The sequence below is a fragment of the Haliotis asinina genome, chromosome 3 (assembly GCF_037392515.1).
Source record: "Haliotis asinina isolate JCU_RB_2024 chromosome 3, JCU_Hal_asi_v2, whole genome shotgun sequence".
In the NCBI taxonomy this organism is placed as follows: Eukaryota; Metazoa; Mollusca; class Gastropoda; order Lepetellida; family Haliotidae; genus Haliotis; species Haliotis asinina.
In genome coordinates this window covers 83,381,325-83,395,398 of record NC_090282.1, presented here as the reverse complement: position 1 = coordinate 83,395,398, position 14,074 = coordinate 83,381,325, and the positions used below count along the sequence as shown (strand labels likewise).

Below are 14,074 nucleotides of genomic sequence, written 5' to 3'. Positions count from 1 at the left end.
ACACTCCGGTTCAAAACGTTCCTTTTGCTTCTGGTCACCAAGATAAAAAATACACTTTTGAATGCTCAGTGTCCATTGAAATGGTATTTTCCATCCAAAAAAACATTGCCCATTGTCATTTTAACAGATAACACAGTCCTTTTGTATATGGTCAATAAGATTGATCCTCTACTTTGGAATGCCCAGTGTCCACTGAAATGTTATTTTCCATCCAAAAAACATTGCTCATTGTCATTTTAATAGATGAGAGAGGGAAATAAGGTTGTGCTGACAGTACCACTTTTCAATTTTGTGTAAAAAGAGTTGTACTACGACCCCGACGAGACTCGAACTCGCAATCTTGTGATTCGAAGTCAGACGCCTTATCCATTAGGCCACGAGGCCAACTATCTTACAGACGCAGTAATGCCTATTGTACACTCCGGTTTAAAACATTGCTTTTGCTTCTGGTCACCAAGATAAAAAATCTACCTTTGAATGCTCAGTGTCCATTGAAATGGTATTTTCCATCCAAAAATCATTGCCCATTGTCATTTTAACAGATAACACAGTCCTTTTGTATATGGTCAATAAGATAGATCCTCTACTTTGGAATGCCCAGTGTCCACTGAAATGTCATTTTCAATCCAAAAAACATTGCTCATTGTCATTTTAATAGATGAGAGAGGGAAATAAGGTTGTGCTGACAGTAAAGCTTTTCAATTTTGTGTAAAAAGAGTTGTACTACGACCCCGACGAGACTCGAACTCGCAATCTTCTGATTCGAAGTCAGACGCCTTATCCATTAGGCCACGAGGCCAACTATCTTACAGACGCAGTAATGCCTATTGTACACTCCGGTTTAAAACATTGCTTTTGCTTCTGGTCACCAAGATAAAAAATCTACCTTTGAATGATCAGTGTCCATTGAAATGGTATTTTCCATTCAAAAAACATTGCCCATTGTCATTTTAACAGATAACACAGTCCTTTTGTATATGGTCAATAAGATAGATCCTCTACTTTGGAATGCCCAGTGTCCACTGAAATGTTATTTTCCATCCAAAAAACATTGCTCATTGTCATTTTAATAGATGAGAGAGGGAAATAAGGTTGTGCTGACAGTAACGCTTTTCCATTTTGTATAAAAAGAGTTGTACTACGACCCCGACGAGACTTTTGTATATGGTCAATAAGATAGATCCTCTACTTTGGAATGCCCAGTGCCCAATGAAATGTCATTTTCAATCCAAAAAACATTGCTCATTGTCATTTTAATAGATGAGAGAGGGAAATAAGGTTATGCTGACAGTACAGCTTTTCAATTTTGTGTAAAAAGAGTTGTACTACGACCCCGACGAGACTCAAACTAGCAATCTTCTGATTCGAAGTCAGACGCCTTATCCATTAGGCCACGAGGCCAACTATCTCACAGACGCAGTAATGACTATTGTACACTTCGGTTTAAAACATTCCTTTTGCTTCTGGTCACCAAGATAAAAAATCTACCTTTGAGTGCTCAGTGTCCATTGAAATGGTATTTTCCATCCAAAAAACATTGCCCATTGTCATTTTAACAGATAACACAGTCCTTTTGTATATGGTGAATAAGATACATCCTCTACTTTGGAATGCCCAGTGTACACTGAAATGTTATTTTCCATCCAAAAAACATTGCTCATTGTAATTTTAATAGATGAGAGAGGGAAATAAGGTTGTGCTGACAAAACTGCTTTTCAATTTTGTATAAAAAGAGTTGTACTACGACCTCGACGAGACTCGAACTCGCAATCTTCTGATTCGAAGTCAGACGCCTTATCCATTAGGCCACGAGGCCAACGATCTTACAGACGCAGTAATGCCTATTGTACACTCCGGTTCAAAACATTCTTTCATTCTCTGGTCACCAAGATAAACACCTAACTTTTGAATGCTCAGTGTCCACTGAAATGGTATGTTCCATCCAAAAAACATTGCTCATTGTCATTTTAATAGATGAGAGAGGGAAATAAGGTTGTGCTGACTGTACCGGTTTTCCATTTTGTATAAAAAGAGTTGTACTACGACCCCGACGAGACTCGAACTCGCAATCTTCTGATTCGAAGTCAGACGCCTTATCCATTAGGCCACGAGGCCAACTATTTTACAGACGCAGTAATGCCTATTGTACACTCCGGTTCAAAACGTTCCTTTTGCTTCTGGTCACCAAGATAAAAAATACACTTTTGAATGCTCAGTGTCCATTGAAATGGTATTTTCCATCCAAAAAACATTGCCCATTGTCATTTTAACAGATAACACAGTCCTTTTGTATATGGTCAATAAGATTGATCCTCTACTTTGGAATGCCCAGTGTCCACTGAAATGTTATTTTCCATCCAAAAAACATTGCTCATTGTCATTTTAATAGATGAGAGAGGGAAATAAGGTTGTGCTGACAGTACCACTTTTCAATTTTGTATAAAAAGAGTTGTACTACGACCCCGACGGGACTCGAACTCGCAATCTTCTGATTCGAAGTCAGACGCCTTATCCATTAGGCCACGAGGCCAACTATCGCACAGACGCAGTAATGCCTATTGTACACTCCGGTTTAAAACATTCCTTTTGCTTCTGGTCACCAAGATAAAAAATCTACCTTTGAATGCTCAGTGTCCATTGAAATGGTATTTTCCATCCAAAAATCATTGCCCATTGTCATTTTAACAGATAACACAGTCCTTTTGTATATGGTCAATAAGATATATCATCTACTTTGGAATGCCCAGTATCCACTGAAATGTTATTTTCCATCCAAAAAACATTGCTCATTGTCATTTTAATAGGTGAGAGAGGGAAATAAGGTTGTGCTGACAGTACCGCTTTTCAATTTTGTGTCAAAAGAGTTGGACTACGACCCCGACGAGACTCGAACTCGCAATCTTCTGATTCGAAGTCAGACGCCTTATCCATTAGGCCACGAGGCCAACTATCTCACAGACGCAGTAATGGCTATTTTACACTCCGGTTCAAAACATTCCTTTTGCTTCTGGTCAACAAGATAAAAAATCTACCTTTGAGTGCTCAGTGTCCATTGAAATGGTATTTTCCATCCAAAAATCATTGCCCATTGTCATTTTAACAGATAACACAGTCCTTTTGTATATGGTCAATAAGATACATCCTCTACTTTGGAATGCCCAGTGTCCACTGAAATGTTATTTTCCATCCAAAAAACATTGCTCATTGTCATTTTAATAGGTGAGAGAGGGAAATAAGGTTGTGCTGACAGTACCGCTTTTCAATTTTGTGTTAAAAGAGTTGGACTACGACCCCGACGAGACTCGAACTCGCAATCTTCTGATTCGAAGTCAGACGCCTTATCCATTAGGCCACGAGGTCAACTATCTCACAGACGCAGTAATGGCTATTTTACACTCCGGTTCAAAACATTCCTTTTGCTTCTGGTCAACAAGATAAAAAATCTACCTTTGAGTGCTCAGTGTCCATTGAAATGGTATTTTCCATCCAAAAATCATTGCCCATTGTCATTTTAACAGATAACACAGTCCTTTTGTATATGGTCAGTGAGATACATCCTCTACTTTGGAATGCCCAGTGTCCACTGAAATGTTATTTTCCATCCAAAAAACATTGCTCACTGTCATTTTAATAGATGAGAGAGGGAAATAAGGTTGTGCTGACTGTACCGCTTTTCCATTTTGTATAAAAAGAGTTGTACTACGACCCCGACGAGACTTTTGTATATGGTCAATAAGATAGATCCTCTACTTTGGAATGCCCAGTGTCCACTGAAATGTCATTTTCAATCCAAAAAACATTGCTCATTGTCATTTTAATAGATGAGAGAGGGAAATAAGGTTATGCTGACAGTACCGCTTTTCAATTTTGTGTAAAAAGAGTTGTACTACGACCCCGACGAGACTCAAACTAGCAATCTTCTGATTCGAAGTCAGACGCCTTATCCATTAGGCCACGAGGCCAACTATCTCACAGACGCAGTAATGCCTATTGTACACTCCGGTTTAAAACATTCCTTTTGCTTCTGGTCACCAAGATAAAAAATCTACCTTTGAGTGCTCAGTGTCCATTGAAATGGTATTTTCCATCCAAAAAACATTGCCCATTGTCATTTTAACAGATAACACAGTCCTTTTGTATATGGTCAATAAGATACATCCTCTACTTTGGAATGCCCAGTGTACACTGAAATGTTATTTTCCATCCAAAAAACATTGCTCATTGTCATTTTAATAGATGAGAGAGGGAAATAAGGTTGTGCTGACAACACCGCTTTTCAATTTTGTATAAAAAGAGTTGTACTACGACCTCGACGAGACTCGAACTCGCAATCTTCTGATTCGAAGTCAGACGCCTTATCCATTAGGCGACGAGGCCAACGATCTTACAGACGCAGTAATGCCTATTGTACACTCCGGTTCAAAACATTCTTTCATTCTCTGGTCACCAAGATAAATACCTAACTTTTGAATGCTCAGTGTCCAATGAAATGTTATTTTCCATCCAAAAAACATTGCTCATTGTCATTTTAATAGATGAGAGAGGGAAATAAGGTTGTGCTGACTGTAGCGGTTTTCCATTTTGTATAAAAAGAGTTGTACTACGACCCCGACGAGACTCGAACTCGCAATCTTCTGATTCGAAGTCAGACGCCTTATCCATTAGGCCACGAGGCCAACGATCTTACAGACGCAGTAATGCCTATTGTACACTCCGGTTCAAAACATTCCTTTTGCTTCTGGTCACCAAGATAAAAAATCTACTTTTGAATGCTCAGTGTCCATTGAAATGGTATTTTCCATCCAAAAAACATTGCCCATTGTCATTTTAACAGATAACACAGTCCTTTTGTATATGGTCAATAAGATAGATCCTCTACTTTGGAATGCCCAGTGTCCACTGAAATGTTATTTTCCATCCAAAAAACATTGCTCATTGTCATTTTAATAGATGAGAGAGGGAAATAAGGTTGTGCTGACAGTACCGCTTTTCAATTTTGTGTAAAAGGAGTTGTACTACGACCCCGACGAGACTCGAACTCGCAATCTTGTGATTCGAAGTCAGACGCCTTATTCATTAGGCCACGAGGCCAACTATCTTACAGACGCAGTAATGGCTATTTTACACTCCGGTTTAAAACATTCCTTTTGCTTCTGGTCAACAAGATAAAAAATCTACCTTTGAGTGCTCAGTGTCCATTGAAATGGTATTTTCCATCCAAAAAACATTGCCATTGTCATTTTAACAGATAACACAGTCCTTTTGTATATGGTCAGTGAGATACATCCTCTACTTTGGAATGCCCAGTGTCCACTGAAATGTTATTTTCCATCCAAAAAACATTGCTCACTGTCATTTTAATAGATGAGAGAGGGAAATAAGGTTGTGCTGACTGTACCGCTTTTCCATTTTGTATAAAAAGAGTTGTACTACGACCCCGACGAGACTTTTGTATATGGTCAATAAGATAGATCCTCTACTTTGGAATGCCCAGTGTCCACTGAAATGTCATTTTCAATCCAAAAAACATTGCTCATTGTCATTTTAATAGATGAGAGAGGGAAATAAGGTTATGCTGACAGTACCGCTTTTCAATTTTGTGTAAAAAGAGTTGTACTACGACCCCGACGAGACTCAAACTAGCAATCTTCTGATTCGAAGTCAGACGCCTTATCCATTAGGCCACGAGGCCAACTATCTCACAGACGCAGTAATGCCTATTGTACACTCCGGTTTAAAACATTCCTTTTGCTTCTGGTCACCAAGATAAAAAATCTACCTTTGAGTGCTCAGTGTCCATTGAAATGGTATTTTCCATCCAAAAAACATTGCCCATTGTCATTTTAATAGATGAGAGAGGGAAATAAGGTTGTGCTGACAACACCGCTTTTCAATTTTGTATAAAAAGAGTTGTACTACGACCTCGACGAGACCCGAACTCGCAATCTTCTGATTCGAAGTCAGACGCCTTATCCATTAGGCGACGAGGCCAACGATCTTACAGACGCAGTAATGCCTATTGTACACTCCGGTTCAAAACATTCTTTCATTCTCTGGTCACCAAGATAAATACCTAACTTTTGAATGCTCAGTGTCCAATGAAATGTTATTTTCCATCCAAAAAACATTGCTCATTGTCATTTTAATAGATGAGAGAGGGAAATAAGGTTGTGCTGACTGTACCGGTTTTCCATTTTGTATAAAAAGAGTTGTACTACGACCCCGACGAGACTCGAACTCGCAATCTTCTGATTCGAAGTCAGACGCCTTATCCATTAGGCCACGAGGCCAACGATCTTACAGACGCAGTAATGCCTATTGTACACTCCGGTTCAAAACATTCCTTTTGCTTCTGGTCACCAAGATAAAAAATCTACTTTTGAATGCTCAGTGTCCATTGAAATGGTATTTTCCATCCAAAAAACATTGCCCATTGTCATTTTAACAGATAACACAGTCCTTTTGTATATGGTCAATAAGATAGATCCTCTACTTTGGAATGCCCAGTGTCCACTGAAATGTTATTTTCCATCCAAAAAACATTGCTCATTGTCATTTTAATAGATGAGAGAGGGAAATAAGGTTGTGCTGACAGTACCGCTTTTCAATTTTGTGTAAAAGGAGTTGTACTACGACCCCGACGAGACTCGAACTCGCAATCTTGTGATTCGAAGTCAGACGCCTTATCCATTAGGCCACGAGGCCAACTATCTCACAGACGCAGTAATGCCTATTGTACACTCCGGTTTAAAACATTCCTTTTGCTTCTGGTCACCAAGATAAAAAATCTACCTTTGAGTGCTCAGTGTCCATTGAAATGGTATTTTCCATCCAAAAAACATTGCCCATTGTCATTTTAACAGATAACACAGTCCTTTTGTATATGGTCAATAAGATACATCCTCTACTTTGGAATGCCCAGTGTACACTGAAATGTTATTTTCCATCCAAAAAACATTGCTCATTGTCATTTTAATAGATGAGAGAGGGAAATAAGGTTGTGCTGACAACACCGCTTTTCAATTTTGTATAAAAAGAGTTGTACTACGACCTCGACGAGACTCGAACTCGCAATCTTGTGATTCGAAGTCAGACGCCTTATCCATTAGGCGACGAGGCCAACGATCTTACAGACGCAGTAATGCCTATTGTACACTCCGGTTCAAAACATTCTTTCATTCTCTGGTCACCAAGATAAATACCTAACTTTTGAATGCTCAGTGTCCAATGAAATGTTATTTTCCATCCAAAAAACATTGCTCATTGTCATTTTAATAGATGAGAGAGGGAAATAAGGTTGTGCTGACTGTAGCGGTTTTCCATTTTGTATAAAAAGAGTTGTACTACGACCCCGACGAGACTCGAACTCGCAATCTTCTGATTCGAAGTCAGACGCCTTATCCATTAGGCCACGAGGCCAACGATCTTACAGACGCAGTAATGCCTATTGTACACTCCGGTTCAAAACATTCCTTTTGCTTCTGGTCACCAAGATAAAAAATCTACTTTTGAATGCTCAGTGTCCATTGAAATGGTATTTTCCATCCAAAAAACATTGCCCATTGTCATTTTAACAGATAACACAGTCCTTTTGTATATGGTCAATAAGATAGATCCTCTATTTTGGAATGCCCAGTGTCCACTGAAATGTTATTTTCCATCCAAAAAACATTGCTCATTGTCATTTTAATAGATGAGAGAGGGAAATAAGGTTGTGCTGACAGTACCGCTTTTCAATTTTGTGTAAAAGGAGTTGTACTACGACCCCGACGAGACTCGAACTCGCAATCTTGTGATTCGAAGTCAGACGCCTTATTCATTAGGCCACGAGGCCAACTATCTTACAGACGCAGTAATGGCTATTTTACACTCCGGTTTAAAACATTCCTTTTGCTTCTGGTCAACAAGATAAAAAATCTACCTTTGAGTGCTCAGTGTCCATTGAAATGGTATTTTCCATCCAAAAAACATTGCCATTGTCATTTTAACAGATAACACAGTCCTTTTGTATATGGTCAGTGAGATACATCCTCTACTTTGGAATGCCCAGTGTCCACTGAAATGTTATTTTCCATCCAAAAAACATTGCTCACTGTCATTTTAATAGATGAGAGAGGGAAATAAGGTTGTGCTGACTGTACCGCTTTTCCATTTTGTATAAAAAGAGTTGTACTACGACCCCGACGAGACTTTTGTATATGGTCAATAAGATAGATCCTCTACTTTGGAATGCCCAGTGTCCACTGAAATGTCATTTTCAATCCAAAAAACATTGCTCATTGTCATTTTAATAGATGAGAGAGGGAAATAAGGTTATGCTGACAGTACCGCTTTTCAATTTTGTGTAAAAAGAGTTGTACTACGACCCCGACGAGACTCAAACTAGCAATCTTCTGATTCGAAGTCAGACGCCTTATCCATTAGGCCACGAGGCCAACTATCTCACAGACGCAGTAATGCCTATTGTACACTCCGGTTTAAAACATTCCTTTTGCTTCTGGTCACCAAGATAAAAAATCTACCTTTGAGTGCTCAGTGTCCATTGAAATGGTATTTTCCATCCAAAAAACATTGCCCATTGTCATTTTAATAGATGAGAGAGGGAAATAAGGTTGTGCTGACAACACCGCTTTTCAATTTTGTATAAAAAGAGTTGTACTACGACCTCGACGAGACCCGAACTCGCAATCTTCTGATTCGAAGTCAGACGCCTTATCCATTAGGCGACGAGGCCAACGATCTTACAGACGCAGTAATGCCTATTGTACACTCCGGTTCAAAACATTCTTTCATTCTCTGGTCACCAAGATAAATACCTAACTTTTGAATGCTCAGTGTCCAATGAAATGTTATTTTCCATCCAAAAAACATTGCTCATTGTCATTTTAATAGATGAGAGAGGGAAATAAGGTTGTGCTGACTGTACCGGTTTTCCATTTTGTATAAAAAGAGTTGTACTACGACCCCGACGAGACTCGAACTCGCAATCTTCTGATTCGAAGTCAGACGCCTTATCCATTAGGCCACGAGGCCAACGATCTTACAGACGCAGTAATGCCTATTGTACACTCCGGTTCAAAACATTCCTTTTGCTTCTGGTCACCAAGATAAAAAATCTACTTTTGAATGCTCAGTGTCCATTGAAATGGTATTTTCCATCCAAAAAACATTGCCCATTGTCATTTTAACAGATAACACAGTCCTTTTGTATATGGTCAATAAGATAGATCCTCTATTTTGGAATGCCCAGTGTCCACTGAAATGTTATTTTCCATCCAAAAAACATTGCTCATTGTCATTTTAATAGATGAGAGAGGGAAATAAGGTTGTGCTGACAGTACCGCTTTTCAATTTTGTGTAAAAGGAGTTGTACTACGACCCCGACGAGACTCGAACTCGCAATCTTGTGATTCGAAGTCAGACGCCTTATTCATTAGGCCACGAGGCCAACTATCTTACAGACGCAGTAATGGCTATTTTACACTCCGGTTCAAAACATTCCTTTTGCTTCTGGTCAACAAGATAAAAAATCTACCTTTGAGTGCTCAGTGTCCATTGAAATGGTATTTTCCATCCAAAAAACATTGCCATTGTCATTTTAACAGATAACACAGTCCTTTTGTATATGGTCAGTGAGATACATCCTCTACTTTGGAATGCCCAGTGTCCACTGAAATGTTATTTTCCATCCAAAAAACATTGCTCACTGTCATTTTAATAGATGAGAGAGGGAAATAAGGTTGTGCTGACTGTACCGCTTTTCCATTTTGTATAAAAAGAGTTGTACTACGACCCCGACGAGACTTTTGTATATGGTCAATAAGATAGATCCTCTACTTTGGAATGCCCAGTGTCCACTGAAATGTTATTTTCAATCCAAAAAACATTGCTCATTGTCATTTTAATAGATGAGAGAGGGAAATAAGGTTATGCTGACAGTACCGCTTTTCAATTTTGTGTAAAAGGAGTTGTACTACGACCCCGACGAGACTCAAACTAGCAATCTTCAGATTCGAAGTCAGACGCCTTATCCATTAGGCCACGAGGCCAACTATCTCACAGACGCAGTAATGCCTATTGTACACTCCGGTTTAAAACATTCCTTTTGCTTCTGGTCACCAAGATAAAAAATCTACCTTTGAGTGCTCAGTGTCCATTGAAATGGTATTTTCCATCCAAAAAACATTGCCCATTGTCATTTTAATAGATGAGAGAGGGAAATAAGGTTGTGCTGACAACACCGCTTTTCAATTTTGTATAAAAAGAGTTGTACTACGACCTCGACGAGACCCGAACTCGCAATCTTCTGATTCGAAGTCAGACGCCTTATCCATTAGGCGACGAGGCCAACGATCTTACAGACGCAGTAATGCCTATTGTACACTCCGGTTCAAAACATTCTTTCATTCTCTGGTCACCAAGATAAATACCTAACTTTTGAATGCTCAGTGTCCAATGAAATGTTATTTTCCATCCAAAAAACATTGCTCATTGTCATTTTAATAGATGAGAGAGGGAAATAAGGTTGTGCTGACTGTACCGGTTTTCCATTTTGTATAAAAAGAGTTGTACTACGACCCCGACGAGACTCGAACTCGCAATCTTCTGATTCGAAGTCAGACGCCTTATCCATTAGGCCACGAGGCCAACGATCTTACAGACGCAGTAATGCCTATTGTACACTCCGGTTCAAAACATTCCTTTTGCTTCTGGTCACCAAGGAAAAAAATCTACTTTTGAATGCTCAGTGTCCATTGAAATGGTATTTTCCATCCAAAAAACATTGCCCATTGTCATTTTAACAGATAACACAGTCCTTTTGTATATGGTCAATAAGATAGATCCTCTACTTTGGAATGCCCAGTGTCCACTGAAATGTTATTTTCCATCCAAAAAACATTGCTCATTGTCATTTTAATAGATGAGAGAGGGAAATAAGGTTGTGCTGACAGTACCGCTTTTCAATTTTGTGTAAAAGGAGTTGTACTACGACCCCGACGAGACTCGAACTCGCAATCTTGTGATTCGAAGTCAGACGCCTTATTCATTAGGCCACGAGGCCAACTATCTTACAGACGCAGTAATGCCTATTGTACACTCCGGTTCAAAACATTCCTTTTGCTTCTGGTCAACAAGATAAAAAATCTACCTTTGAGTGCTCAGTGTCCATTGAAATGGTATTTTCCATCCAAAAAACATTGCCATTGTCATTTTAACAGATAACACAGTCCTTTTGTATATGGTCAGTGAGATACATCCTCTACTTTGGAATGCCCAGTGTCCACTGAAATGTTATTTTCCATCCAAAAAACATTGCTCACTGTCATTTTAATAGATGAGAGAGGGAAATAAGGTTGTGCTGACTGTACCGCTTTTCCATTTTGTATAAAAAGAGTTGTACTACGACCCCGACGAGACTTTTGTATATGGTCAATAAGATAGATCCTCTACTTTGGAATGCCCAGTGTCCACTGAAATGTTATTTTCAATCCAAAAAACATTGCTCATTGTCATTTTAATAGATGAGAGAGGGAAATAAGGTTATGCTGACAGTACCGCTTTTCAATTTTGTGTAAAAAGAGTTGTACTACGACCCCGACGAGACTCAAACTAGCAATCTTCAGATTCGAAGTCAGACGCCTTATCCATTAGGCCACGAGGCCAACTATCTCACAGACGCAGTAATGCCTATTGTACACTCCGGTTTAAAACATTCCTTTTGCTTCTGGTCACCAAGATAAAAAATCTACCTTTGAGTGCTCAGTGTCCATTGAAATGGTATTTTCCATCCAAAAAACATTGCCCATTGTCATTTTAATAGATGAGAGAGGGAAATAAGGTTGTGCTGACAACACCGCTTTTCAATTTTGTATAAAAAGAGTTGTACTACGACCTCGACGAGACCCGAACTCGCAATCTTCTGATTCGAAGTCAGACGCCTTATCCATTAGGCGACGAGGCCAACGATCTTACAGACGCAGTAATGCCTATTGTACACTCCGGTTCAAAACATTCTTTCATTCTCTGGTCACCAAGATAAATACCTAACTTTTGAATGCTCAGTGTCCAATGAAATGTTATTTTCCATCCAAAAAACATTGCTCATTGTCATTTTAATAGATGAGAGAGGGAAATAAGGTTGTGCTGACTGTACCGGTTTTCCATTTTGTATAAAAAGAGTTGTACTACGACCCCGACGAGACTCGAACTCGCAATCTTCTGATTCGAAGTCAGACGCCTTATCCATTAGGCCACGAGGCCAACGATCTTACAGACGCAGTAATGCCTATTGTACACTCCGGTTCAAAACATTCCTTTTGCTTCTGGTCACCAAGGAAAAAAATCTACTTTTGAATGCTCAGTGTCCATTGAAATGGTATTTTCCATCCAAAAAACATTGCCCATTGTCATTTTAACAGATAACACAGTCCTTTTGTATATGGTCAATAAGATAGATCCTCTACTTTGGAATGCCCAGTGTCCACTGAAATGTTATTTTCCATCCAAAAAACATTGCTCATTGTCATTTTAATAGATGAGAGAGGGAAATAAGGTTGTGCTGACAGTACCGCTTTTCAATTTTGTGTAAAAGGAGTTGTACTACGACCCCGACGAGACTCGAACTCGCAATCTTGTGATTCGAAGTCAGACGCCTTATTCATTAGGCCACGAGGCCAACTATCTTACAGACGCAGTAATGCCTATTGTACACTCCGGTTCAAAACATTCCTTTTGCTTCTGGTCAACAAGATAAAAAATCTACCTTTGAGTGCTCAGTGTCCATTGAAATGGTATTTTCCATCCAAAAAACATTGCCATTGTCATTTTAACAGATAACACAGTCCTTTTGTATATGGTCAGTGAGATACATCCTCTACTTTGGAATGCCCAGTGTCCACTGAAATGTTATTTTCCATCCAAAAAACATTGCTCACTGTCATTTTAATAGATGAGAGAGGGAAATAAGGTTGTGCTGACTGTACCGCTTTTCCATTTTGTATAAAAAGAGTTGTACTACGACCCCGACGAGACTTTTGTATATGGTCAATAAGATAGATCCTCTACTTTGGAATGCCCAGTGTCCACTGAAATGTCATTTTCAATCCAAAAAACATTGCTCATTGTCATTTTAATAGATGAGAGAGGGAAATAAGGTTATGCTGACAGTACCGCTTATCAATTTTGTGTAAAAAGAGTTGTACTACGACCCCGACGAGACTCAAACTAGCAATCTTCTGATTCGAAGTCAGACGCCTTATCCATTAGGCCACGAGGCCAACTATCTCACAGACGCAGTAATGCCTATTGTACACTCCGGTTTAAAACATTCCTTTTACTTCTGGTCACCAAGATAAAAAATCTACCTTTGAGTGCTCAGTGTCCATTGAAATGGTATTTTCCATCCAAAAAACATTGCCCATTGTCATTTTAACAGATAACACAGTCCTTTTGTATATGGTCAATAAGATACATTCTCTGCTTTGGAATGCCCAGTGTACACTGAAATGTTATTTTCCATCCAAAAAACATTGCTCATTGTCATTTTAATAGATGAGAGAGGGAAATAAGGTTGTGCTGACAACACCGCTTTTCAATTTTGTATAAAAAGAGTTGTACTACGACCTCGACGAGACTCGAACTCGCAATCTTCTGATTCGAAGTCAGACGCCTTATCCATTAGGCGACGAGGCCAACGATCTTACAGACGCAGTAATGCCTATTGTACACTCCGGTTCAAAACATTCTTTCATTCTCTGGTCACCAAGATAAATACCTAACTTTTGAATGCTCAGTGTCCAATGAAATGTTATTTTCCATCCAAAAAACATTGCTCATTGTCATTTTAATAGATGAGAGAGGGAAATAAGGTTGTGCTGACTGTACCGGTTTTCAATTTTGTATAAAAAGAGTTGTACTACGACCCCGACGAGACTCGAACTCGCAATCTTCTGATTCGAAGTCAGACGCCTTATCCATTAGGCCACGAGGCCAACTATCTTACAGACGCAGTAATGCCTATTGTACACTCCGGTTCAAAACATTCCTTTTGCTTCTGGTCACCAAGATAAAAAAT

At 39.2% G+C, this 14,074-nt stretch overlaps 11 non-coding genes across 11 annotated transcripts; all 11 read right to left on the bottom strand.

Moving 5' to 3' along the window:
* Positions 1 to 726: 726 nt before the first annotated feature.
* Positions 727 to 799, bottom strand: Trnar-ucg (transfer RNA arginine (anticodon UCG)). Its single transcript has one exon. It is a non-coding gene; the product is annotated as a tRNA-Arg (tRNA).
* A 944-nt stretch (positions 800 to 1,743) lies between these two features.
* Trnar-ucg (transfer RNA arginine (anticodon UCG)) lies at positions 1,744 to 1,816 on the bottom strand. Its single transcript has one exon. It is a non-coding gene; the product is annotated as a tRNA-Arg (tRNA).
* A 226-nt stretch (positions 1,817 to 2,042) lies between these two features.
* On the bottom strand, positions 2,043 to 2,115 carry Trnar-ucg (transfer RNA arginine (anticodon UCG)). The gene has a single exon. It is a non-coding gene; the product is annotated as a tRNA-Arg (tRNA).
* Positions 2,116 to 2,872: 757 nt separating this feature from the next.
* Positions 2,873 to 2,945, bottom strand: Trnar-ucg (transfer RNA arginine (anticodon UCG)). Its single transcript has one exon. It is a non-coding gene; the product is annotated as a tRNA-Arg (tRNA).
* Positions 2,946 to 4,603: 1,658 nt separating this feature from the next.
* Trnar-ucg (transfer RNA arginine (anticodon UCG)) lies at positions 4,604 to 4,676 on the bottom strand. Its single transcript has one exon. It is a non-coding gene; the product is annotated as a tRNA-Arg (tRNA).
* Positions 4,677 to 6,217: 1,541 nt separating this feature from the next.
* Positions 6,218 to 6,290, bottom strand: Trnar-ucg (transfer RNA arginine (anticodon UCG)). Its single transcript has one exon. It is a non-coding gene; the product is annotated as a tRNA-Arg (tRNA).
* Positions 6,291 to 7,346: 1,056 nt separating this feature from the next.
* Positions 7,347 to 7,419, bottom strand: Trnar-ucg (transfer RNA arginine (anticodon UCG)). The gene has a single exon. It is a non-coding gene; the product is annotated as a tRNA-Arg (tRNA).
* Positions 7,420 to 8,960: 1,541 nt separating this feature from the next.
* On the bottom strand, positions 8,961 to 9,033 carry Trnar-ucg (transfer RNA arginine (anticodon UCG)). The gene has a single exon. It is a non-coding gene; the product is annotated as a tRNA-Arg (tRNA).
* Positions 9,034 to 10,574: 1,541 nt separating this feature from the next.
* On the bottom strand, positions 10,575 to 10,647 carry Trnar-ucg (transfer RNA arginine (anticodon UCG)). Its single transcript has one exon. It is a non-coding gene; the product is annotated as a tRNA-Arg (tRNA).
* A 1,541-nt stretch (positions 10,648 to 12,188) lies between these two features.
* On the bottom strand, positions 12,189 to 12,261 carry Trnar-ucg (transfer RNA arginine (anticodon UCG)). The gene has a single exon. It is a non-coding gene; the product is annotated as a tRNA-Arg (tRNA).
* Positions 12,262 to 13,918: 1,657 nt separating this feature from the next.
* Positions 13,919 to 13,991, bottom strand: Trnar-ucg (transfer RNA arginine (anticodon UCG)). The gene has a single exon. It is a non-coding gene; the product is annotated as a tRNA-Arg (tRNA).
* Between the last annotated feature and the right edge of the window lie 83 nt (positions 13,992 to 14,074).